Genomic DNA, 7,591 nt, shown 5'->3' with positions numbered 1-7,591 from the left:
ACAGGCCTGTCTGTTCGTTGCTTTTCGGATCACCCGGTGTCCCTGTGTGAAAACTGTTGAGACCCAAAGCCTGAGCCCCATTCTCAGTAGTACTAGCTCCATTGTGTAAGTGGAAAGAAATAGATACATTCTTTTTTTCCAATAAGAAAATTTCAGTTGGGATTTACAGCAAAGGTTGATTTTTTTTTTTCCTGGTAAATTTGTTTAATGAATGATTCTTAGTATTGATTTCTTAAGGGAAAGTATCATTCTGAAGACTTTATTTGCCTTTTGGTTTTTAAGCAAGGAGAACGTGATTGCTGGTGTTCTTACTTAGTAAGATTACAAAGCTGTATGAAACATTAACAGAGCACTGAGAAATAGCTTGTTCTGAAGTCTTTCAGATATGGGGCATTTTCTAGGACTGCTCGTTTTAGGTGTGAGAATTGTTATTAGGCATCTGTATGCCAACAGTGCTATCACTTAACATCACAAATGACATTTTAAAACAAGATTTAGTACAAGGAAAGAGTCAGTTTTACGGTTTGGGGGTGGGGCTTGAAGTTACTGGGAGCTGAAGTCAGGGAGGTCATACATATATAGTAGGCAAGTGCTCTATCACTGAACTATATATTTACCCAGTCTAGACACTGGGATTTATCACTTAAAACAGTTTTTAGATGATTTATTTCATTAAGTGTTTTGCCTGCACGTATGTCTGTGCGCTGTGTCTCCACTTGGTGCCCATGGAGTTCAGAAGAAAACTTCAAATCAGATCCCCTGGAACTGGAGCTGAAAATGGTTGTGAGCCACTATGTTAGGTGCTAGGAATAGAACCCTGGTCCTCTGCAAGAGCAGCCAGGGCTCCTAATTGCTGAGCCATCTCTCCAGCCCCTGACTTTGTAATTTTATTATCTTCTCCAAGGATATTTGGAGAATATTTTCCTGTTTTTCTTTTTTAACTTTTAAATCTACTTAAGTGAAATCTTGCAAGCTTCTAGGATACAATCTGAACTAATGTCCTATCATCTGTATTTAAGTAAAATAATACTCAAATCTTATTGATAACCTTTAAAAAGTAAATTGAAGTATATTTCATTTGTTACCTATCCAAGGGTTGGGGAAAAGAGATCTTTTAAAAATTTTTTGAATCTGGAAGTTAAATTTAAGTTCACAGGGTTGGTTGGTGGGTGGGTGGTTGGTTGGTTGGTTGGTTGGTTGGTTGGTTGGTTTTTCCTTAAACTTATCACTCCAGTTATGTCGCTTTTACTCTTGTTCCATATATTTCTTGCCTCTCAAATGTTAAATTTGCCTGCTTTGGAGGCAAATTTGTCAGGGTGGAGGCTATGTTCCTTGCCTTTTTTTGTGAACAGTTTATTATTATGAATGTCAAACATTTTAAGTGGTGAAAACAGTATTAAGAGGCCTGCAGTTTGGAAATGTGCCTCCTTTTAAAAACTGAAGTGCCTTCCCAAGAATTCTCTTATAAAATGTTCAGATTTACTGTGTTATGTAGAATGAAATACCTATGGTGCTTTATAACGGTGGAGTTGACTTCTTATCAAATGTACATGTAGAAGAAATAGAGCCAGGTGTGGCATTTTATTAGGAAGGATGGAGAGTGGGTCTCCACAACCTTTGAAGGTCAGTCATTTGTTAATAAAGTGGTGCCAGAGATTCAAGTCCAGTGTGTAGCAAAACAGTGATGTGCTGTATACTTGTCTGACCAATGGTTGTGCTTGTCTCTAACCATCTGGAGATGGCTTATTTAAGTGCTACTGATAAAATTCTTGACGTACGACGTACATTCTTGAGTTCTTAAGACAGTGTCTCACTTTGTATCCCAAGCTGGTTTTGAACTCATTCCATAGCTCAAGCTGGCCCCAGCTCAGAAGCCTCTGGCTGCGCTTAGCCTCCTGAATGTCTTGTTTACCAATATTAACTGCAGCTGGCTGGCTTAGTACCTTTTTTCTTTCTAATGTTTAATGCATGTGGTTTTGTTGATATGTTTTTACTCTGAACTAGTCTGGATTAGTTTTTAATGGAATGGAAATTTGAGGGTATTTCAGGAGGGACCCTGAGGAGTCTATCCCTTATGTACAAAAGCCTTTCACTTAACAAACCAAAACTTTGTTTAACAACACCAAGTACTATCAGTTTGGGTGAGGGCATTGTGAGATGGGTGGGAGGGATCTGCTTTCTGAGATAACTGGACTTTAAGGCATGTGAAGTTGCTCAGCTTCAGGAAACACATAATAAGTTACTAGTGGCCATTTCACAGTTTTTCTATTTGTTCAACAGAGCATCCTCTTTCTCAACATGAAAATATGAATAAATAATGCAACTTTCAGGAACAAGTATTAAAGAGTCCCTGAATCATGTGTTTGGTTTTTGAATTTTGATAATACTATCAGGATAGTGATTTATAATAAAGCAAAATTTTGTCTGAAGTTTGCAGTGTAGCTTTCACATGCTTCCTAGATACCTGTAAACAATTGAGTGGGAAGCATTTAATATGTAATTGAAATCTTTCTTAAAAAAAAAAAAAAGCAAAGTAATATAATCCTGTTGCTGAAGAAAAGTTTGTTTTTCCTGGAAAAGAATTTTCTCGAGGCTTGTCATTTCTTGCACAATGCTGAAAAACACCACAGGGAGCATCATCTTTTTCTCTTCAGGAAGCCCAGAAGAAAAGTCTATTGAGTTACCAAATACTCTAGATCTTAAACCAGACAGATTAAGGTTCATTTTCTGTTCATGGATTTGAAGCCTCCAAAGCTCTTTGTAGTTAGCTTTTATAGACTGTGAAAAAGTGAGTTTCTACTTCATGCCTTGTGCACATTGAGTCTTGACTACTGAGGTAGCAGGTGAGCTCTGCAGCACATTTCCTCAGCACCCAACTTAGTGATGAGTCACCAATTTATTGTGTTTGCCTTCAGTTGTCTCTGCTTTGTTATTATTACCATAGTTAGTATTTCTCTAACTCTGTCCCCACTACCTCTTAACCACCACATAGAAAATAGGTCTGGATAAAAGCCATTTATTACACTTGAAGGTCAAAAGAAAACTACTTTTCATATGATTGCTGCTGGTCATATTTGAACCATGCAAAGAGGGAAAAATAATTCTTGTAATAGCTCATCATGCAAAACTTAGAATTACTGACTTACCAGACTTATAAGTAAAGTCTCTGAGTAATAGAGGAATACCTAACTATTCCTTGTAAGTTCCCAGAAGAAACATCTGAATGTCTCAGGTTCTTCCTTTTTGTTGAATACCATTTTGTCACTTTAGATAAGTTACTTAATTATCATCTGCAGCTTTTTCTGTAAAGTCATATTGGTAGTATTTATCAGTATTGTAAAGAACTGCAAATAGACACCAATCCCCAGCATATAATAGTAGTTAAGTAAACATATCTTGGTGTATAAACAAAAAGTGATTCAGTTGTTCATTTTCTCACCACAGGGGGGATGTAGCTCAGTGGTAAAGTGCTTGAACAGTATTTTTGTGGTCTTTGGTTCAGTCCCTGGTAGTGGCAAAGAAATAAGAATGAAAATCATTTTACTATGGCAAATTTTACAATATTTGCTTTTTACTCTGCCATGTGTTTGTTTAAATTCTTCTTAGACTAGATCATTAAGTCAGCAAATCTCAGCTTTCTGATTTATATCAAGAACGTCTCTGCCGGAGTATACAGCAGAGCATAAAATACATAGTCTGGGATATGTATGGCTATTTCACTTTAATAGGTACATGAAATACATAGGTAAGTATGGTAATGAGGCTGTTTGAAGAAATACGCCGAGGAAGGCTGGAGAGGATGTAAATGTGAGATTGCTCTTTTAAAGTTTGTGCATGTGTATGTATGCATGCCTGTGAAACAAACATGACGTACGGGGACAGCTTGTGGGAGTTGGTTCTTTGCTTCCATTCTGGCTCCTAGAGCTCAAGAGAATGTCCTCAGATTTGGCAGCAAGTGCCTTTACCTGCTTGCTGACCTACCTCTCTGGCCCTGAGAGATATTTGCCATTTTAAATAGACAACATTAAATGTTAAAACTAAGCCAAGACCTGAGGAAATGAATGAGGACCGTTTATGTTTGATAGCAGAGTATTCTAGGCAAAAAGAGTAGCATGAACTGAGGCTGTGATGAACTGATAGTGTGCTTATGTTTAGGCCAGATGTTGTAACTTGATGGCAGTATTTACAAACATTAACAAGTGAGGCGAGAGATCGGGGTTGATAGTTGTGTCCTGATTGTAGCTCATCTCATGGGGCATTACAGTCTTTTCTAAAGATGACATTTCACTGACTTCTCATAGTTGGGATTCTCGTCAATACAGAAAGAGAAAAAATGTACTTGAAAACCAAAGTCAATAGAAGTGGTCAGATTCCAAATATGTTGTGATGTGTAGAGTGTGAAGAAAAGTGGTTCCAAGGTGTTGGGCCTTATGGTCCCATGAAGAAAGTGAGTGTTTACTAAGGTGGAACGACTCAGAAGAGCTTGCTTGAGGTTAAGCTGTTTTGACATATGTGTGTAAACGTGCGTGTTAGGTGTCCAGGTGGATGATATAATAAACAGCTGGGTATTTTAATAATAAAACATGTATCAGATCCATTTGAAAGCCGTAGTGTAGCCTCTTTTGAGGACTGAGTTCACACACAAGCTAAGTGTAACCAGATAGTAGAGCTGAACTGATAGGACTTGTGGAATTTAGAGTGTTTTGTGATTTCTCTTTTAGGTAATGATGTAAACATTAGCATTTTCAGCCACATCACACCCCCCAGTGCTATGAAGCACTAGGACTTTTAAAGCAAGATTGATACTAGCTATCAAATAAATAATGAAATGGTGAACTAAAAAGATATGTGTCATTTTATTCTTTGAGACTTTTTGTTCTGAGCAATACAGTTTTATGTTTTAAGAATATTGTGCTAATTCTCTTCTGGTAGTTGGAAAATGCCTTCTGATTCAATTTGATACTTTTAGCACTAGAGGGCAGGCTTGTCTGCTTCTAGATTTTGAAGAACTGGCTGAATTGAAATTGAATTAAGCTAGCGTAATCCTGAACATTCAGAATCCTGAATGAATGTCTTTTTTGTTTCTTGAGTATCAATTTTCCATCTGCTGTGGTTTTTTTTTTTATTATTATTCTGAAAGCACAAAATAAGACTGATTGTGAGGGGAAGGGGGTTGGTTGTTGATGTTACCATATATTTCCATATAAATTCCTAGGAAACACAAGTACTGTAGTTATGTTCAGATCTGATAATGGATTGAACATAGATACATATAAATGAAACAGAATATGGAGCTAATTAAAGAAAATCTTGGACATGAAAATATTTATTTGGAAAACAGACTTAGTTCATAACTGCTGAGCTTTTAATAGGAGTCAAGGCTGCAAAAACATATCCAGTGAGTACCTATGTAGATAAGCTATTGTACAAGCATTATAGCACTCCAAAGTTCGTGCCTATGCACTAAATATCTGTTCCCTTCAGTAATAGAAATCTTGACCCATTAGTCTTCGCTGCTGGCAAGTACCTATCACAGTGCCTGGCATTTAGGTTAGTCCATACTGTTTGAATAAATAGATACAAAGCATCACAAATTGCACAAAACTGTTTTTACACTTCTAGGGAAGATTTCCTATCAATGTGTCTGAAGATATGAATATTTGTCTTGCCTTATTTTTTCTAATAACTTTTACCTGTGGATAAAGGTTATTAGACATTGACTGTTAGACTATGATGTTTAGTAAAAAAAAATAAAAAAAAAATAAAAAAAAAAAAAAAAAAAAAGGCAACTGTAGAAAGGAAGTTCTAGCCTTTTTACGGTCTTCAGAGTTCCAATCTGACTTTTATCAGAGAAGTTTAAGGTGAAATGGATGGAACATCTGCAGTAAATGTACCCTCTTCTTTCTCCCAATTTTTACCAGAAAATTCTTTCCACACTCAGGACTGATGTTCTGGTCCTTTTGGGATTCTTTCTTCCTCGTGCTAGTTCTTAAATTTCTTTGTACATGAGGATCTTTGTGACATCCTTATTTATTGGGACCATTGAGAAGGTAAATACCGTGCATACTACCTATTCTCCTGTCTGAGTCAAGCACCAGTTGGACTTGTTAGGTATGTGTTCAGTAAATGCTAGCAGTTACACAGAGTCACTTTGAAAGAGTTGGTCCACTAAGATATAGAAGCATTTGGTAGTGTAAGAGAAACTTAGCGACTAATGCCAATGATGTGTACCAATCATTTGCTCTGTTAGCACAGTTGACATGGTTCAGTGGTTCTTAAGAGGTGGTTAAATAGAAGTAAATGAGATTATCATTCTAGAGCAGGAGTTCTCAACCTGTGAGCCCCAGCCCCTGTGTAGTCAAACAACTCTTCCATAGGGGAAACCTAAGTGGTTGAAAAACAGATATTTACATTACAATTTGTAACAGTAGCAAAATTACTTTTAGGAAGTAGCAATGAAATAATTTTATGGTTGGGGTTCACCACAACATGAGGAACTGCATTAAAAGGTCATAGCATTAGGAAGATTGAGAACCACTGGTCTAGATTGTGCTTGGAATGAAGTAGACAAGCCTTAACTGCTATACTTGTCTTTAAAAATCTGTCAATTTACACTGCACAGGAGGGATTTTATGAAACAAAGTATTTTAATGTCTTTCTGATTCTCTTAAATCAATTGTTTTGAAAAATTAGATAACACTTTTTCAAAAGAAATTTTACCTAAAAGTACAGTTTCTTAAAATAACTAAAAGTGTTCTGGCTGGACCAGGAAGCTCTGTGTCTTCTTCACTCACCTGTACCATCTCTTAACTTTCAAAGGACCACTAGCTTTCTAGTTGGTGTGCCTTGAACACTACTGTTCACTTGTGTCCACTCGTACATCACAAAGTAAAGGAACTCCAGATTTCTACTTAGAAATTTCCATTACATCCTTATATAAAGTCAGGAAGTTTCTGCCATTGTTTTGATCTGCATATGATGAAAAGTGCTTCAAGTCTCACTGGGAATTTTCTAGAATGATAGAGTATGTTATTCATTATCTACAGTTATGCCAAAAGAAGGGATTATAGGAAGTATCCAGCAGATAAGGAACAGACAAAACAATGTTTGACTGTCAATTGTTCAAAGCTAAAACTTTATTATATAGGATAAAATTGAATAGTTCCTAAACTCTAGTTTTATATTTGTTTAGTTTTGTCTTTGGCAGTCTCCTAGAATTAAGATGCCTGGAACATGTTAGGCCAAAGTGGCTTCAAACTCAAAACAGTCCTGCTTCTGCCTCTCTCTGCCTCTGCCTCTGCCTCTGCCTCTGCCTCTGCCTCTGCCTCTGCCTCTGCCTCTGCCTCTGCCTCTGCCTCTGCCTCTGCCTCTGCCTCTGCCTCTGCCTCTGCCTCTGCCTCTGCCTCTGCCTCTGCCTCTGCCTCTGCCTCTGCCTCTGCCTCTGCCTCTGCCTCTGCCTCTGCCTCTGCCTCTGCCTCTGCCTCTGCCTCTGCCTCTGCCTCTGCCTCTGCCTCTGCCTCTGCCTCTGCCTCTGCCTCTGCCTCTGCCTCTTCCTCTGCCTCTGCCTCCTCTGCCTCTGCCTCCTCTGCCT

This window comes from Arvicanthis niloticus, chromosome 27 (assembly GCF_011762505.2).
Source record: "Arvicanthis niloticus isolate mArvNil1 chromosome 27, mArvNil1.pat.X, whole genome shotgun sequence".
Lineage (NCBI taxonomy): Eukaryota > Metazoa > Chordata > Mammalia > Rodentia > Muridae > Arvicanthis > Arvicanthis niloticus.
Note: the sequence above shows the minus strand (reverse complement) of the source record.